Source organism: Chinchilla lanigera, unplaced genomic scaffold (genome assembly GCF_000276665.1).
Source record: "Chinchilla lanigera isolate Chin_1 unplaced genomic scaffold, ChiLan1.0 scaffold00139, whole genome shotgun sequence".
Classification (NCBI taxonomy): domain Eukaryota; kingdom Metazoa; phylum Chordata; class Mammalia; order Rodentia; family Chinchillidae; genus Chinchilla; species Chinchilla lanigera.
Window position 1 is genome coordinate 1,844,392 of NW_004955540.1, and position 19,368 is coordinate 1,863,759.

At 49.4% G+C, this 19,368-nt stretch overlaps 1 protein-coding gene and 1 long non-coding RNA gene across 5 annotated transcripts in view; one reads left to right on the forward strand and one right to left on the reverse strand.

The window, feature by feature from the left end:
- Nucleotides 1-11,126, reverse strand: part of LOC106147297 — a 29,621-nt gene extending 18,495 nt beyond the window's left edge. For 2 of the 3 annotated variants that reach the window (XR_001232128.1, XR_001232129.1), the window contains exon 1: nucleotides 7,008-11,126. This is a non-coding gene — a long non-coding RNA (uncharacterized LOC106147297). The remainder of the gene's footprint in view (nucleotides 1-7,007) is intronic. The other variant, XR_001232130.1, reaches the window with a different exon arrangement.
- Nucleotides 1-19,368, forward strand: part of Zhx2 (zinc fingers and homeoboxes 2) — an 84,762-nt gene that overhangs the window by 38,744 nt on the left and 26,650 nt on the right. The gene's annotated exons all lie outside the window — the stretch shown is intronic.

Below are 19,368 nucleotides of genomic sequence, written 5' to 3' on the forward strand. Positions count from 1 at the left end.
GCTGTCCATGTTTCAGTGAAACTTTATTTACAAAGACAGGAGGAGGGCCACAGTTTGCCAACCCCTGGCTCCAACTGTTCCCTCTGGAATATCTTTCTGCCTTATTTTGTTGCTTCCTGGCCTTCAAGGCTTAGCTGTAGTTCCCCCTGGGCAAGAAAGCCCTGTCTTCAGTCGCTTCCCCACCACCACCAGCCTCCAAGCTAATCTCTCCCCTCATTGTCTTTGGACTTGTCATTCTGCATCTGTTCGTGTGTGTGCCTGCTTAGATGGTCAGTGTGAGGTGCACGTCTTAAATTCTCTCAGTGTGCTATTAATGGTAGCAATATGCTAGACTTACCCTGAGTGCACAGAATATGATCAACAGTTTTAAGGACTTGCTTGGTGCAGTATTTCAGGAAGGCATTGGTTCTTAGTCTGTTTTCTCTGCTACAACATATGGGGCATAGCAGTTATTCATTCAGGCATTTATTGAGTGCTTAATACATAGTAGGCACTCCTTTCGTTTCTTCTCGTTTCTGTTAATAAATCACCTGCTGGCTTCAAGCTGTTAATAACACAACTGTGTGAGACAACTATGCTTGGAAACCACTGGATTAGGAATGAAAAAATTCTCCAAGATGATGACGGATAGTCAGAATTACTAGTTAGGCTGCATCTTCAAGTCTACTCAGTGCTTCTACATTCATCATCTCACTGAATGCTAGTGGCAGCCCTTAGATGTGGATGGTGTTGTCCCATTTCCCAGTGACTCAGACATGAGGCCTGCCCAAGGTTTCATCTTCTAAAGCAAAGTAAAACAATTTTCCTGATTCTAAACTGAACATTCCAGGTTATCATAGAAATTGTTAGAAATATATCAAAAATAAGAAAAATCATAAGTAATCTCTATACCCACACATAGTCAACATTAATATCTGTGTGATTTTACAAATGTTTGTGCTTCAACTAGATAAAAGTCAGGTCCTACACCTTAACTATGTACATGCAGACCTCCATGTCTCCAGGTCAATGAACTGCAAGTCAAGATTCTTCAGAAAGAAAACTGCATACATACTAACCTTATCATTATTCCCCAAGTAATACAATATGACAAGAATTCACATAGCATTTACAATGCATTAGGTCTTATAAATAATCTAGAGATGACTGATAGTGTACAGGAGGATGTGTGTGGGTTATATGCAAATACTATGCTGTTTTATATAAGAAACTTCAGCATCTGCAGACTTTTGTATCCATAAAGGGTCCTAGAACCAGTTCCCCACAGATATTAGGGAAGAACCATATAATTTTTAATCATGTTTATATCAGTAACCTTTTATAAATGTTGGAATTATTGTAATTAACATAACTGCATTTTATTACTTTTTGAAAGTTCAAGTTGCCTACAATATAATGTGCCCTTTCTTGTGTATAATTTCATAAATTTTAAAGCTGTGTAGCTGAATAACCATGACCAAAATGAAGGCACAGAACCATCCTGCCACCTCATGGCCCCTGGTGACCCTTGAAGTCAGCCTCCACCCTTGGCCCTGGGAAAGCACTGGTTTTTATCTCTGTGATGTGACCTTCTGCCTGTGTCACCTAAGTGTCTGCGGCTCTGGTCTCTACTTGATATTATGTGAGCATGTTCCCACATTGTTTTGTTTGTTTGTTTGTTTGTTTTTGTCTTTTTGAGACTGGGTCTCGCTGTGCAGTTCAGACTGGCCTTGAGCTCACTTTGTAGCCCAGGCTGGTCTCTAACTCACAATGATTCTCCTGCCTCAGTCTCCCAAGTGCTGGGATTACAGGCATGCGCCACCATGCCCAACTCCCACATTGTTACATACTCTTCAAAAGTATTATTTTTCAATGACTGCCTACCTCACTGCACACCATATGCCCTCCAGCTCTCCACGGCACTCTCTCCCGGAGAATAGAAATGAGAGGTGGGAAGTCATATTGGAAAGGGCAGGAGCAGGATTGATCTGATCAGTGCTTGTCACCTGGAGAGGCGCTGGCTTTTCTTTCTTCAGCCAATGTGGCTGAGCTCCATGGGGACAGAGTGAACAATACCAAAAACAGCATGACCTGACCTTGACCCCAGCTTTGGGCTTGCAGAGCCTTGCTGATCAGGGCACCTTCTGGATTCGCAGGTTCAGATTCAGAATCTCACCAAGGACCTAGACATAGAACCCTCCACCAGCACGGGGCCATTGTGAGGACGAATGGAGAGGACTGGAGCGAAAGTGCTGACCACCCGTCTCCTTCCATCTCACGGCCCCCTCCTTCCCCCAGGTGTCTGATCCGAGAACTTAATGTTTTCACACCAGAAAAAGGAAACAGTCACTGTGTGAGGGGATGGATTAACTTCACTGTGATTACTTCACAGTGTGTACGTAAATCAAAACATTAAGTTGTATACCTTAGACACATAATTTTGTCAATTATACCTCAGTAAATCTCAAAAGAGGAAAGAGAAATGAGTTGATATTCATGGAAAATGTTGAAGATAGACTGTCATCCACTGGAAGCTGCCTCCTCGTGTCATCAAAAGAGTCGGAAGTGAATTGAAGAAAGGGAGAGCTTTAGAAAGCACAGAACCGCCAGCTTGATGGGTGAAGAGCAAGTACACAGGGGCTTCTAGAACCTTCTCCATCCACACAGAAGCCACTCCTCAGTGCAGGGTGGAGCAGGGGCCTGGGCTGACACCAGCACCCCTGTCTACTAAATGACTTGAGGCCTCTTCTGCATTTGTTTTCAGTGTGAAAGTTTTAAAAATATCTCCCTCCTCCCCTCCACACACGACATTTTCTCCTTCCTCCCCCAAGTCCCCCTCAGAATTCCTCCAGCAAAGCTGAGTAGTATCCTAGGTGTTGCTATGGAGAGAATGAAAAGAGATGAACTCATGAAAAAGAAAGGAAAAGAAAGAGGGAGAGAAGAAATAGGACTGACCAGATTCTTTAAGTGTTACGAAACCAGAAGAAAAGCTGCTCCCCGACAAAGTACCCCCCATATCCACAGCCAGTGGGGCTTGGGGCAGGAGCAGGGGACTTCTAGGTCCTGCAGCTGCTTCTGTGCAGAGCGCTGCTGTAGCCACTGCTCCTTGGAACTCTCGGTTGTTGGAATTCTCGGGTTGGTGGCTGAAACATTCTGTGTTTGCCAAACAGATCTCAGGGCAGCCAATTTGAAGAGTACCTTGGAATAACTGGACTCTTTCTTGTTTCATTTACGGGCCTTCCTCCTGTGCCCTCTCCCCCATTTCTTAAATCAGGTCACCCCAACTTTGACTCCCCTTTTGGGTCCCATCAAAAAGCCCAGCCTTGGATCCTGGATTTAAATCTCAGTTCTGCCCTCAGGCACATAGTCAATGCCTCTGAGCTTCAGCTTCTGCATCTGGGAAACACTTGCTTCCAAGGGGCTGGAAATTGTAGTGTAGGCCATGACCAGCCAGCACATGGCCAGCAGCTCCGCCTCTGTCTGCCAGCCAGGTGGCCCCATGGGTGTGGCCTCCACTCGCCCTCAGCCCTTCCTTAGCCTCCTGCAGGCCTCATCAACCTCCACTCCAGGTTCAGCGCGTCTTCTCAGTTCTTGCTTGGTATCTTGGATCTGTCTCTGCTTGGGTTCCCTATTGCTGCTTAAAATTACACCAAAACTTAAACATTGCAAACAAAAATTTGTTATTGTATCTTACAATTCTCTGAGAAGTTCTGAGGGCAATAGTTAGGGTTCATCTACACTCCAGGAGACCTGAGACCTTCGCTGAGGTGGGACTAAGAACGTGTGGGGACTGGTTGGGCACCTGTCTCCACACAGGAAGGTTGGGTCTCCTCACAGTATGGCAGCCTCTGGGCAGTCAGACTTGTGAGGAGGTTTTGAGCAACATCCTAGGAAGTCATAGGGCTGCCAAAACCAAGTACCACAAACCGGTGCCTTCAGACAAACTTGCTGTCTCCTGTTTGGAATACCAGAAGCGCAAAACTGAGATATCAGCAGGGCTATGCTCCCTCTGGAGGCTCCAGGGAAGGATTCACTTCAGACCTTATGGATGCCATCTTCTACGTTTGTCTCTTCACACCCTCTTCCCTCTCTGCATGGCTGTCTCAGTGTCTAAATTTCCCTTTTTGATAAGGACACTAGTGAGAGGGGGTTGGGGAGTCACCCTAATAACTTCATTTTAACTTCATTACTTCTATAAAGACCTTATTCTGAAATACAATCAAACTCTGAGGGACTAGGGTTGGGACTTCAACATTATTTTGTGGGGAGATGAACTCAACTCATAAAAGTTGGTGAACAAAGATGGACTGTAACCAAAACCTGATCTTGTGCAGTCATCTCACTTCTGGTCTCAGTCTCAGTCTCTCTCTCTCCCTCTCTTTCACCCTTTCCCTCTCTCTCTCTCTCTCTCTCTCTCTCTCTCTCTCTCTCTCTCTCTCTGGGTCGTAACTCAAGAGTAGAGAGTCCTCTAAAATACAAGCTCCAGACAGTGGTCCCAGGAATAGTGCAGATATAGATTAGACCTATTTATGTATTAAGTTCTTATTGAATGAAGGAACAAATGAACCAGTCTGCCAGTCAATGACTGACTAGTGGCAGACAGAGCAGAAGAGCCAGCACATCCCATACCTGGTGTCCCCTGAGTGTAAGAGGCTGGTCTAAGTGGTATTGGTGGGTCTCTGAGTTGTACTATTAGAGGTGTTGAGGCCTCTCATCTATCTCTGGGTTACCTCTACTTCTGCCAATACAGAAAGACTCACAGCCCTCCCCTCCTTTGAAAGAAATTCAACAACATCCTGCTATGAAGACACATATAGAGAAGACAGTCTAATGTCCTCCACTCTTAGCTGTAACAAGGACTCATGGAGGGAAGAAGGATCCTGTTCAAAGTGTTCTAGTTGACCGTACAAAAGCACTGGGTCAGCCTGGCTCCTCAGCACTAGACATTTGGATCTTTAGTCTGAGATAATTTGGGGTAAGTTAAACTGATTTGGATGAAACTTGGTATACAGTTGTGGCATGAAGTGCTAATTTTTTGTTCCCCATGAAAAAAAAACAATTGCCGAATGAGATTCTTAGGGGGCCTGTCTTCTACAAAATGTATCTGCCACCAAGAGCATATGTTAGATAGAATATCCAGGCAATGAAAACTGATCTGCTTTATTCACTGCCGTGTCCACAATGCCTAGACTGGAGGCCTAGCCAGAAAGTCATCAAAAGACATCCGTCAAGGTGTTGGGTAATGGGGAGATGTAAAGAGCCTGCAGGGGCAGGTGCTGTAGGGAGAAGAGCGTGTGAGGTTTGATAAGTTTGCTGGAATTGTGCCTGGGGCAAAGGAGAGATCAGAGGATGAGCTGGATGGGAGAACAAGGAGGTTTTCAGGTCCTTACTTGAAAGAAGAGATGAGGAAGGGCAGAGATAGATCTGCCCGGCAGCAGGCACAAGACAGCTGGAAATGGGAAAGTGTATACTGTGGTTTGAGCGTCCCACAAGGCTTTACATGTTGAAATTCAATCCTCATGGAAGGTAATGTGAGGCAGAAACGTGACCCAACATTGGTGTTTGGAGGTTGGGCCTCTGACAAGTGATTATGTTAGATAGTCACAGGGTGGAGCCCCGTGATTGAATCCAGGTGGCTTTACAAGGAAGGGACAGAGACCAGAAGAGACGCAGAGACACCTTCCGCCCCTCTCTTGCCATGTGATGTTCTGCACCACTCAGGACTCACCAGAAAGAAGGTCATCACCAAATGCTGTCCCTTGACCTTGGACCTTCCCAAATGTGAGCCAAATAAACCTCTTCCATACAAAGTAGCTGCCCTCTGTTTTGTTATAATAATGAAAAATGGACCAATACACCATGAAAGGCAGGAATGTCATTCCATTCCAGCAAACCAGGCAAGGAGTGATGATGGCTGGGATTTGTGTAGAGCTGCCTGGAATGTTGCAGATGACCTAGCGTGGATTGGGAGGAGGGAGAGAGGTAGAATAAGGAGCTGAGTTAGCTCACCCCAGGCACACACAGGAAGAGTGGCCCAGCAAGGAGCTTCCAAGCTGACTTTATATTTATTGGCCCCATGACTGAGAGTTTGATGCCCCAGAGATGGAGCCAAAGAGAGGAAACAAGGAAACCAGGACATCACTGTTTTGGCTTGGAATAGGTTGGGCTTACCACATAGATAAGGGTATCCTACTGCTTTTATTACTGTTACATTATTTTTATTATGTATCTTATTGATAAGTCAACATATTGAATGTTTCCTATAGACCAAGTCATATTATGCTGTTTCAGGGGACTGTATTACTTGATTCCCACAGCAATCTTGTGAGGATTCCTTCCTGTTATCCCCATGAGGCAGAGAGTGATTTGAATGTTTTTCTAACACCACTTCTGTGACACTGGCCACACTAACTTTTTAAGTTATTTTCCTTGTCTGCCTGCTTTCATCAGCCAGTGTTCCTGGACCGGTCCAGCCCATTCCCTCAGCCATCTGTGTTTAAGGCTTTGCTTCTTCATATCCTTCAGCATATATTTCTTTCCAGCTGACCAACTTCCTTTCCCAGGGTTTTACACCATTGGGGTGTTAAGATTAAAAGTGGGAATCCCTCTGGGAAAAGATGGAGCAGTCGCAGAGACATGCCCCCCATCTTGTTTGTGTTCCGGTACTGGGAATCGAACTCATGACCTCGCGCTTGCCAGGCAGGCACTGTGCCGCTGAACTAAATCCCCGGCCCAATGCCCCCCATCTTAACAAGGCCATTCAGCACTATTTTGTTGCCTGGCCTCGCGTGCCCATAGCTCTCACTGTTTCTCAGCCTGATCTAGAGAGTACAGCAATTCCTAATATAGCTCTAACTACACAAAAGCATGTGATTGTTAATAATTAGCTAATTCTCTGTCCTACACAAAGTTCCACCATGGAGGCCAAAAGAGGTCCTGGCCTCTGTCCCTGTTCCAGTTCAGCACATCAGCTCAGCACTTTATATCCTGTTTGTTTATCCAAAGAAAGGTGACAGCCATCCTGTTACCTGTTTGTACAAACCAGAAGGTACCAGCAGAAAGCTGGAGTAATGGTGGCTCTGAGCTGCATCCCTGAAGGAAACCTCTGGGCAGCCTTCATGGCCTCCTGGGAAAACAGGTTCTAATATTTCCTGCTGTTCTCTCCGGCCTATGAGACTGACACAAGTGGATGCCAGTAGAACTGTCCTGTGGACTGTATTGCTCAGCTGGGACCTGAGGGACGCTTCTTCGCTTTGCACTGCTGCTGTTGTGTTGGTGTAGAGGAGAGGGGAGGACTGTTGGAAGGAACCAGCAGACCACGATTTTCTGCAAAAGAGCATCAGGGTTCAAAATTACTTAGAGATGTGAAGGAGGCCTTTGGGGAAAGTGGGCAGCCCCTAAGGTTTCTTTCCAAGTGTAAATTAAAGTCACGTCTGTCTAGAACCTTTCCACACTGCAGAGGCTCAGGCAGAATTTTGCCTTCGTGATGAAAGTGATCACACAAACAGCTTTTCCTGCTTTCTGATGCAGGCCAAGTACGTGATCAAGAGCCCTCCCAAAGTGGGCACTGTGGCCGGTGCACCTGTGCACCTAGTCCTGGTCTACCCACCAAGACAGCACTCTGGGAAGGTCAACCAAACTGTCACCCTCAGCCCAGAGCTGACCTGGTGTAACCACAGGTACCCGGCCTGGACTTCAGCCCAGGTTCAGGTGGGGAATGCCTCCCAGTGGGCTGCCAAAGGCCACCTGCCGGGACCCACCCCCCACCTGTGTATCTTTTCTGGGCAGTGACACCTCACAGTCCTCCACTTCCCCACTTGTTCAGCGGGTGGGCTGGGCAAGACCAGGCCCAGGTTTACACTGCGACCCATTGTTCTCTAGGTTTTCAGGCACTTATCTGAAGCTGTTTCGTAGTGTCTGGGTGCAGTCATGCGCAGAGCTTGGTGCCCATAGCCTCCAGCAGCCATGGGTGCCGATGCAGGAGTGGCACACTGCTGGCTGCATTGGAGGAGCTAGAGTCTGCACCTCAGGCTTCCTCTTTCACTTCCTGTCTCCCTCCGTTAGCCGTAGGCCCGGAGACCGACCTACTGTAGGTCAGTGACCTTCCACAGGACACTCGTCTTTGTTCATTTTCTGTTGCTACAACTGAACAAATGAGACTAGGAATTAATTTATTTCTTGTCGTCCATGGTTCTGGCTTCTGGCAAGGCGCCCTTGCTGCGTCATAACATGGCAGAGGCCCCCCATGTGGTGAGGTGGGGAGTGTGCCAGCCCAGGACGCTCTGCCTCTCTAAAGCCACTGATGGCATCGTGGGGCCTCACCTGATGCTAAGCACTTCCCAGAGTCCCACTTCCAAGTGCCATTCACGCAGGAATATAGGGATCAAGTGTCCAGCCCAGGGACTTTGTGGGGACACCTTCAAATCACAGTGACACTCGTCCTGTGTATGATCTTTTAAAACAGGAATGAAGGAGGTGGGACAAGGGCAGTGGAGAAAGCAGGTGGTGCCGTCATGCCCACCCCCTCATTCGGTCTAGGAAATGAGAAGGAAAATATTTGTGAGGCTAGCTTAGAAACTGGCCCAGCGCCAAGAGCCTCAAGAGGCGGCCCGCCAGCTCCCAGAGTGGAGCACAGGCCTTCCTCACTGCAATGCAGGAGGCTTCCGGCGGGGGTCCCCACCCCCAGCCGCCATCAGCATCTCTGGAGGAATTTCAGAAAGGTGGACGCCGGGCCCCAGACCTGAGGTTCTAAGAGGATTGGTCTGAGGTGTGGCCTAGGCACCAGGGTCTTTAGCAGACCTGATCTCAGATCTCCAGAGATCTCTCTGAGAGTGAATGACTAAACAGGAGTGGCATGTGAGCCAGAGCCCAAGAGAAAGCAGGCGAGAGGCCCAGAGGAGAAAAGATGGGCTCTGGACCAAAGTCATCGCGAAGTGAGGATAGATAAGTCTGGAGCCTGTTTTGGGGTAGAGGAAACAATGTGGGCAGCAGGTATGCGCCTTTCTCTGAGGACTGTCCCCCTACTGTAGCCCACAGGCAGTCCTCACCCCACCAGGGCAAAGCCTTTGCATACCTGCCTCACAGGCTGGGCGCCAGCACCAAAGCTCAGGCTGTGCTGAGTCCCAAGGGCAGCACCTCAGTGGCACCAGGGCCAGGGGGAACTAGGCCTCTGCTTCTGCCTAGAGGAGGCCCTCCCCAAGGTGGGTGGTGCCAGTCTGCCATGTAAGATCAGCTTGCCCACTGTGTCACTTCCGGTGGCTGCTGGAACAAATTGCCACAGATTCAGTGGCTGAAAACACCACTAATTTATTCTCTTACCGCTCTGGGGATCAGAAATTGACAGTCGGACTCCCCGGGCTCCAGGGAAGTCTTGTCCTTGCCTCTTCCTGCTGCTTGTGGCCACCTGAGTTCCTCAGCAAGTGGTACCTCGCTCCGTCTCTGAGCACTTCAGGCGCCTGACTTTCCCATCACCACACCTCCTTCTCCTCTGTGGCCCCATCTTCTCTGCCTCTGCTTACAGGGACATTGTGGTCACATGTCGGGCTCAGCTGGACAGTCCAGTGTGGCCTCTCCATGTCTAGCACTTAGTCACCATGTCAGAGTTCCCTGTGCCATACAAGGAACATTCCCTTGTTCCAGAGGTTAGGGCCTGGCTGTCCTGGGCTGGGGGCATTTTTCAGCCTCCTACACCCCAAGTCCCAGGTGGAGAGATGCAAAGATGCGCTTAGATGGCTTTCGGGTAGACTTTCTGCCCAAAAATAAGAGGAAACGTCATCCTTTGTCCAAGGCTTTGAGATGAATTGGAGACTCTTCAAGTACAGATGAAAGGGTTCAGGAGAAAGCCATGCGTATGGGGACACAGAGGGTGGGGCTTGGAGTGCGAGAGAGAAAGAGATCTAACAGACACAGTCTAACAGCTGCTGAAAAGCCCTGTCTCGCTCTGATCCATGCCTGGGCAGCAGAGAAATCATGCCCCTCATGTAGCCCCAGGAAGATGGAGTGTGCGCAAATCCCAGAAAGAAGGGAAACGGAAAGGTTACACCAGGAAATGTCGATATAACAAATCCCTCTAGTCTCACAGCCTCTCTAAATGTTTTGATAGCAGAATTTGATGGATTGTAAATCAGAGCAGGCCCATTTTAAGCATTTGATAGCACTTTATTTATTTATGTATGTGACACATAAAACCAGAATTGATTACTGCTTCCCACTGTCTCTGTGAGATGTTTTCCCCACTATGGAAACACATCACTCTTCCCCCGCCCTGGTCTCCGTGTCTGTGGGTGTGTAGGTGTTTGTGCTCGCTCGTGGTGATGGCCGATGTGATTCTTCCTGAAAAAGAAGGCTTTGCTTTGGAAAAGATGGTCATGCTAGGAATTCACTGTTTCAAAATGTGTCTTAATCTTTAGTATTATTGCCTTTTGAAAAAAACAAGATTATTGCTAGAGAAAGTGTATCTGTTACGTGTAATAGATATGTGATTTAAAACACAAGCGCACACACGTGCACACACACGTGTGCACAGATAAAGTCCTTTGAATGCACAGTCCTGAGCTTTGTTGGCCTCTTCAAGGGACTCTGGTTAACCTCGACCCTGTCGTGCCCTAACACACTCATTTTTGCTTTGTCATACATGGTAGTGGAGCTACTTTCACTCCACTTACTACAATAAATTCTCCACTCATCATTTTCAAGTGCCTAGTGTTGGAGAGGTGTTCTTGTGCATTAGGCCCTTTAGTTCTAACAATCCTATGAGGTGGGCACTAATGCCAGTGTCTTTATGGACAAAGAAACCCAGTCTAGAAGGGGGAAATACCATACCAGTGTCCTACAACTGGTAAGCACTAGATAAAGCCACAATTCAAACCTGGGTGTGCTTTGCCTCCAAAGCTTACGTAGGGCTAATCATTCTATGTAACTGGCTTCTCAAGGATTAGGCCAGCCCCAAACACCCTGATCCATGGTGACAGTGGACAGACAGTCACCACCAGAACCCACCTCTCAATGTCATCCTCTTGCCCCAAACAGATAGACCACTCACATCATATAATGAGAAGGAAGAACAGGATTCTGCAGGACAGCTGAGAGAGAAAGAAACCAGGAAAACAGTGTCCTTCACAATAGCCTCAAAAAATAAAATACTTAAGAATCAGCCTAAGGGGCTGGGGATTTAGCTCAGCGGCAAAGCGCCTGCCTGGCAAGCGCAAGGTAGTGAGTTTGGTTCCCGATACCGGAGAAAAACCAAAAAAAAAAAAAAAAAATGTATTTTGGGGCTGGGGATTTAGCTCAGCGGCAAAAGCGCCTGCCTGGCAAGCCCAAGGTCGTGAGTTCGGTTCGCGGTACTGGAGAAAAACCAAAAAAAAAAAACCAAAACAATACTATTGGGGCTGGGGATTTAGCTCAGCGGCAAAAGCGCCTGCCTGGCAAGCGCAAGGTCATGAGTTCGGTTCCCGGTACCGGAGAAAAACCAAAAAAAAAAAAAAAAAATCAGCCTAACCAAGGAAGTGAGAAACCTCTATAATGAAAATGACAGAACACGGAAGAAATTGTAGAAGATGGAAACACCTCCTCATTCATGGGTCAGCAGAATTAATATCATTAAAATGGCCACAATTACCAAAAGCAAACTACAGCATCAGTGCAGTCTCCATCAAAATACCAGTGACATTCGTTATAGAACTAGAAAAAGCAATCCTAAAATGTATATGGAAACACAAAATACCCAGAGGAGAAAAAGCAACCCTAAGCAAAAAGAATAAGGTTGAAGGTGTCATAATGCCTGACCTCAGATTATACTATAAAGCCAAAGAAACAAAAACAGGGCTGGGGATTTAGCTCAGCGGCAAAGCGCCTGCCTGGCAAGCGCAAGGTCGTGAGTTCGGTTCCCGGTACCGGAGAAAAACCAAAACACAAACAAATAAAAGAAACAAAAACAGTATGGTACTGGCACAAAAATACACATATAGACTAGTGGGATAGAGTAGAACACACAGAGACAAACCCACACAACTACAACCATCCAATGGTAGCTTTTCAAAAGCTAAAAGTAGAACTACTTTATAGCCCAGCTATACCATTCTTTGGTATATCCCCAAAGGAATTAAAATCAGCATACTGTAGGTATACCTGCATACCTGTGTTTATCACAGCAGCCCATATATGGAACCAGCCTAGATGCCCATTGACAGATGAATGGATAAAGAAAATGTGGTGCATATATGGTGGAGTATTATTTAGCTGTAAAGAAAAATGAAATTATGTCATCTACAATGAGACCACCATGTTAAATGGAAGAGGTCAGACTCGGAAAGACATGTCTTCCTACTATGCAGGGTGTGAAAGATGATGTGGAAGTAGGGGGAGATCTATTATTGCACAAGGAGTGGGAACAAAGACGAGGAGGGAAGAAAGGTACGGAGGTTAAGGAGACAGTGGCTATCAGAACACATGTGTATAAAAATGTCACATTGAAACCTAGTGTTTTGTAAAATTTAAAAGACTTGCTCTTTTTGGAGCCATGTGGGACTTTCCACGTGTCTCATGCTTGCTTATCCCTGAACTGTCCTGCGTAGGGACAAGCAAAGCATTTTTCCATTATGAAATCCTTGAGGAGTTTTTTTCATGCTGATAAGTGAAAACTTGTACTTTTCTATGAGGCTTTTCAGCACTTTGTAAAAGGATAGCTTTGGGGAAAATAGGAATTTTTTCAGTACTGGGGACTGAGCACCTGCCCTTCACACTGAGCAACATCCCCAGCCCTTCTCATTTTGAGGCAGAGGCTCATTAAATTGCCAAGTTGCCCAGGTTGGGCACAAACTTGCCATTTCCTTCCTCAGCCTCCCAGAGTGCTGGGATTACGGGTGTGAGCTGTCACACCTAGCAAGGATTTTTAAGTACTAACAGACGAATTTGGAAATTAATGTGCAGCAAATGCAAAATGTGGCGAGTAGTCAGTGAGTCACCTGTTGTCACCGGTCAACACTCATCAGCATGCATGGCCGGTCTTTCCTGGTGTGCAGACCGAAGCTTCCCGGCTTCTGTCATGGAACGCAGGGCTGCTGCCTGGGTCCCATCCTTGAACATGAAACTCTGCACCACACTTAGCACTCGGCAGTGTCTTTATTTTTTACTTGCTCTCTGTCTACTCCCTTCTGATAACAGTTCCTTGCGGGCAGGAGTCCTAAGTCTGTTAGCAGAATCTGACACATAGCAGGCACTAAGGGATGAACAAACAGGCAGGATATGGTGGCACACACCAGTAATCCTAGCACTCTGAGAGGCTGAGGCAGGAGGATGGAAAGTTTCCCGACTTAGCAAGACCCTGTCTCAAAGTAAAAAATAAAAAATGGGCTGGAGATGTAGCTCAGTGTGAAAAAGAATAAATGAATACATGAAGGAGATGTGTTCTCTTTTCCAAGATTCATGTCTCTGTTTCTAAAAACTTAGAGCTCCTGCTGTGCAATCCTTTCCAGACCCCAGGAGTGCTTGAGGAAGGAGTGTGGTGGCGTGGGCCCCTCTCACAGCTTCCCCCACACCCCCAGGAAGTCGTCCTGGAGATGCAGTGACGCAGTTGGACACAGCTAGGAACACGAGGTTCTCATAGCATCCATCGTGAGGGCCGTGGTGGAAAAAATTCTGCTGCTAAAAATAAAGTATTGAAGCCTGGGGATGACTTATTTTTTAGCTTAGTGAGGACTCAAGGTTATCCCTGTAAAAACGTCGCTCTTGCTCGTGTCTGAGATTCTTCTTACGAGAAAATGCGGGGTGCAGAGTCAAGGCCCGAGGCAAGGGTGGCAGCCCCCAAGGGAGCACACTGCAGGCAGGCTCCCGCCAGAGGCTGGCAGGTGGGCAGGCACTGGTGCTTCTGCTTCACAAAGGGACGGTGGCGGTGAAGAGGTGGCTTGTGTGTTCAGATGTGTGCAGGTTCAGGAAGCCATGAAACTGCTTGAAACAGACTGATGCTGCGGGGCCTGTGGGATTCGGATGTGGCGGGATGCAGTGGACGTTTCCATGCCCAGCTCTCTGCCTCTGGCTGAGCTCTCCTCCCTCTGGCAACGAGGCAGCCAGGGGCACTTCGCTTATACCCAGTCCTTCAGCAACCCCAGCAACAGGCACATGTGCTTTCCCAGCGGTTACAAAAGCCCCAGACCTCAGAGTGAAATCCCCCTGGTTCTTCCTGCTCTGCTTGCACCAGCGCCCACTCTTTACATCCAGTTCCCTGGGGAAACAATTCTGCCCAGTCAGGACAGTGTGGCCTACTCAGTACCGGGGTTCCGTGTGCACCACAGTGGGTCCATAGCAGACTTTCTTTTTCTCTAGAAGCAGCACTAGACTTTCCAGAGGAGGGAGAAAAGATAGCCACAGGCATCCATCTCATCCCCTCCTCCTCACCCTTCTTGGGGAGCTCTCAGCTCTTCCTTGCAGACACCCAATCCTGAGCCCCACTCCTCTCTCTAGACCCGAAGCAAAGGATGAGAGCAGGAAGTGGCCAAGAGAACCAGGCCGAGAGGAGCCAAGGACCTGCAGCAGGCCCTGCAGCCCCAGAAGCCAGGAGGTGGAGCCAGCAGGGGCTGAGGAGGGCGGGATCAAAGCAGAGCCTGAGGGCCTGATGTGGGAAAAACTATGATGGGGAAAGTGGAGGAGGAGTCCAGGGTTCCAGCCAGAATGACTATGTAGATTCCGGTGCTTTTATCTGAAATAAGGAATGGTATAAAAGACCAGTTTGGGGAGGCAAGTGACACACTTGGCTCTAGCCAGTTAAATTTGAGGTGCACATGAGACCCACACACACACCAGCAGTGCTCAAAGATGCCCTGGAGGGGGACTCTGACCTGACCCAACCTCTGCCAGATTCCCCTCAGCACACCAGCCAGGAGCAGAGGGAGTAGAAGCTGCTCTCTGGTGGGACAAGAATGTCTGATCCACACACTGTGTGCCGTGGTCTTCCTGAATCAGCTCAGCACTGTTTTTGTAACTAAAGTCGGTGTTCAGTGGAAGTAGCCACCACAGCCTATGTGCGGCTCCCCTCACTCCGGTCCACCCCCTTCTCTCTGGCAGCTGGCAGCTGGGAAGAAAGCAGGGGTTCTAGAGAGAGGAGTGGGGCTCAGGATTGGGTGTCTGCAAGGAAGAGCTGAGAGCTCCCCAAGAAGGGTGAGGAGGAGGGGATGAGAAGGACCCCAGGGCAGGAAGCCACACCTGAAGAGGACAGCAAATGGACCCGAAGCAAAGGATGAGAGCAGGAAGTGGCCAAGAGAACCAGGCCGAGAGGAGCCAAGGACAAGGCTTTTGAGGGTGCCGGTTTGCTCCACAGGTCAGCAATATGGGATATTTTCAGCAGTGTAAGAGAAAAATGTTGACAGAGTGGGGGACAGAACCTGCAGAAGTGAGGGTAAACCATACAATAAATGACCCGATGATCAGTGGCCACCACAAATGTCCTTGGAGCAGTTTGATGACCAAGTCATTTTCACAGACAGGTGCCCTGCATCATGCCCTGCAGAGCTCATCCTGGAGTGGGTGCGGAGCTAACAGGGCGTGAAGATCAGCTCCCCAATCCAGGCCCTTTGACGTGGGTTTCATTTTCCTCCCTGGGTTCAGGCTTCCAAAGATCAGTGCAGCTTGTGCAGGATGGTGGCCCCAGACCCAGGTGTCTCCCTCAGAGCCACAGGAAGCAGAAGTTGGTATAACATTGTGTGGTCAGTGGCAGAACCATGCTGTGGTAGGAAATGCAGTCTTGTGTTTCATGTTGGTTTTGCTTTCTTTACATTTTTAGGGAAACGGCAGCCTCAGGTGCCTGTAACCCACAGGAAAGGGACCTGGCAAAGGGACATCACAGCAGACAGAGCCAGTGAGTGCTAGGGGAGAGCTAGGGCTACGCTCAGGGCTCTGTAATGGGGTGACTAGTCACCTCCTTCTGCCCAGTCAGTGAGTAGATGAGGACAAAGGTGATCTTGGGATCCTTGATCTTCTTGACAAGATTATTTGAGGCAAAATCTTCCACTAAAACAGGCAGCACAGGGAGAGCTGAAACTGCTAGACCAGTTGCCATAGGCAATCGATGGCAAGAACAAGAGCTGAGCAAAGAGAGCTCCGGCGAGCAGAGCTCCGGGAGACGATCCCACACCAGTGTCCAGCACCTTCCGTGGGGTAGGCACTGGGGGCTGAGAAGAGAAGGGAATGGCCCATCCGCATACACTTGCCAAGCCCCACATCTGAATGCGGGCTCACCTACAAAAGCCACCCTCCACGGGCCCCGCACACACGGGGTTCCACCCTGCAGGTGGAGAGGCGCTGTTGTTCAGCTGCAGACCCCGAGGTGGCCATGGTGAATTCTATATTGCATCTGCTATGCTCCAGGTGGGGGTGGGCTCTGGGACTGTGAGGTGGGCATCCTGGCGTGGCCACAGAAAGGTGGACTCCTCTGCTAGCTTCTGCCTGGATTTAACCTAGGGGCACTGGTCCCAGTGCACACCCTCTCCACCAACCAGCTGGGCACTGAACGGGGGCCAGGCCCTGGGAGCTGCATCACCACTCGCTGAAGGGATGAAAGGGTCTGAGTATGGATTCGTTGGCTCCAAATAAATGAGGAAACCCTGGGCTCAGGGCTCGTGTCTAGGACAGCTTTGCCGCCCCAGGCCTGGATGGCTGTCTCTGCCCATAAGCACTGAGTACACTACCTGAAGCCACAACCCCTACCCTACTGCGGGCCAGACCCCGACATCCTCTCTGAGCCCAGTGTCACCCAAATCCACGGCACCGCTGATGTAGCAGGCTAGGTGGAGCAGCACAGACTTCATTCAGCCACTGCAACTCCTGAGCAAGAAGGGACCAGGGCAGATTTGCACTGCCTAACGAGAGAGCATCTCAAAGCAGCACACTGAAAAAGACATCACCATTCAGTGAAAACCATATCCTCTGAACATCCCCGAGGGGAAAGGCCACTTGGAATTTGTGAGAAATCTAATTCATAGGCCCAGGATGGGGAAAGGGAATTGCTAACAGTGGACAGCTGTTGTCCCAGGGCCCAGCAGTGCCTGTGCAGCCAGGACTGTCTGGGCGCCGCCTCCCCAGTTTCATCTTAAAATAGAGATTATGGCCATCAGTTGCCGCTGCGGGCAGAATAAAGAGGATGCATGTAAACACCTTTTTACTCTATTACCCTGCCTACACTCAACCAGAGCAGCCAGCCCCCTTTCCTCTTCAAAGTGTGTTGTCTGAACAGCTCAGCACAAGATGTTAAACACAAACACAGACAACAGGAAGCAGCTTCTCAGCGCACGACTGCACCGATCCACCAGCTCCGTGAAGCGGGCGTCACTGTAGTCACATGTGTGATCCATTGCCACCGAGCACCCCGTGTCCTGAGTCCTGCCCTTTCCAAGGTCATGGTTTGTGTGGTGCCTCCCCATGCCTGCATCGTCTTGCAACTTGCCTGCCACTCGCCTTGGGAGGACAGGGTTCCACCCCAGCGACCAGGAGTTTGGGCTGCTATTGGTGTCCCCGTGTAACACACATGAAGCATGGCATCTTCGCTGGGCTGGGGCGGCGTCTGCACCCCCAGCTCTACACGGAAGAAGCCAACGATGCCCAAGTGCCAGGCCCACCACGCTGGCTGTGCGCAGGATCGTGGGGCTGCTCTCAGAAGCACAGGGCCCTGGGCCTAAAAGTTTGGGTTTAATAAGTGTGGACAGGAGATTAGGCACTGCTCTTTCTGCCAAACACCTGGCTGATGTGCGATGGTTTGCGAGCCATGCTGCAAGCTCACCCTCAAAATTCAAATTTAGATTTATGGTCAGATGGGGAGAAAGCATAAAGCTCAGGAAATCCCCCAAGAACACCAATGACCTTTCCAGAACAATTCCTGTTAAACAGATGAGGAAAATGGCAGCAAGGACAGAGACAAAGAAGAGAGCTGGGGCTTGGAAAGGAACCCAGTACCTCCACTTTCCAGGAGACCCCACCCTGCCCCATCTACCTTGTCCCCTACCACGCCTGTCTCCAGAACTCCTGGGGGGAGTGGGTTGTGGTTTTTTCACACAAAGCGATGTGCTCCCTCCCCTCATAAAAGGTCTACCCTGAGTTAACCGACGTGGAGTCTGTTAGCAGCTCTGTCGACAGACCCCGCAAAGCTAAAAGCATCCTTTTGGGCTTTGATGTCTTGACAGGATGCTTCCTTTGAAAGCTCCGAGACAGCCCTGTTATTCCCTCTGACAGCCCAGTGAAAAGCTCTGAAATGAGAAGTGGCGTCCTGTCAAAGCCTCAAGGTGTGATTTCCCTGAGCACCAGCAGCACAGGCGAAGGCTCCCAGCTGACACCCCAGGCTCTGCAGCCCCCTGTGACCGCCACACTCCCCTGCTCCCCAGGCTAGAGACCCACAGTTTCCCCACCTCCCCAGACACCAACCCCGGGGTCAGGAACCTGGCTGAGTCCCTCATGCTGACAGCAGGAATGGTGTCAGCCATCCAGAGAGGAGTTGAGGGTGCTCATGGTTTGACCCCTTTTTCCTGACCTGAGGGCCTGCAAGCCACTTGGAAGGCAGGGCCAGGACAGGGAAGGGTGCTTCCCAGGAAGATGGAGAGTGTGTCCTCACCCTCACCTGGGGCTGTGGGAGACCGCAGAAGCAGGCTTTGCTCCAGACCCACTGACTCGTTCTGCACTTTAACAAAATCCCCAAAGGGGTTTGTCTGTCCCTGAAGTTCATATCCCAGTTTGAAGCTGGGTAACCTTGACCAAGCTTCTTAACCTCTCTGAGGTTCTAAATCCACACTTCGCATACACTAAGCCCCCAGGGCAGGTGAGCTCTCTGGTCTGGGACACAAGGGAAGCAGAGTTGGTGTTGCCACGTTTAAGCCCAAAACACCCAGCCACTCCTGGGTAGGGAAGGAAAACCCACAATGAGTGAAAGAAGTTCTAGGTGAGAAGTGAGCCTCATCATGGATCTAAAGCAGAGACTGGAGACTGGCGGGAAGCTGTCTCAGCAGCCCCAACCTCGGAGACCCCCACTGCCCAAAGCACAGAAGGAAGCTCCTGGCCCGGCCTGAGGCCGCCCCGCATTGTTGCTGCATTGACTTTGCTGCACCAACCTCCAACGGCCTCAGCCCTGTGGCCCAGCCCCTGTCCGCTCTGCCTGGGAAGCGGGGCTCCCCAGTGGAGGCACCCTCCTCCTTCTCAAGCCCCTCCCCTCGGAGAGCACCTCTCTGCCCCATGAGCCAGCCTGGCCTTAGCCAGCTGCTTCCCTCCCTGCACTTGGTTCTATATTTTGGTTTGTGAACCCAATTTATATATTAGATAAATCCACTTATTTATTCTTTTTTAAAATGAATTTTATTGATACACTTTTGATATACATAACAATCACATTCGTCCTAGGGGATTTGTAGCTGTACATGA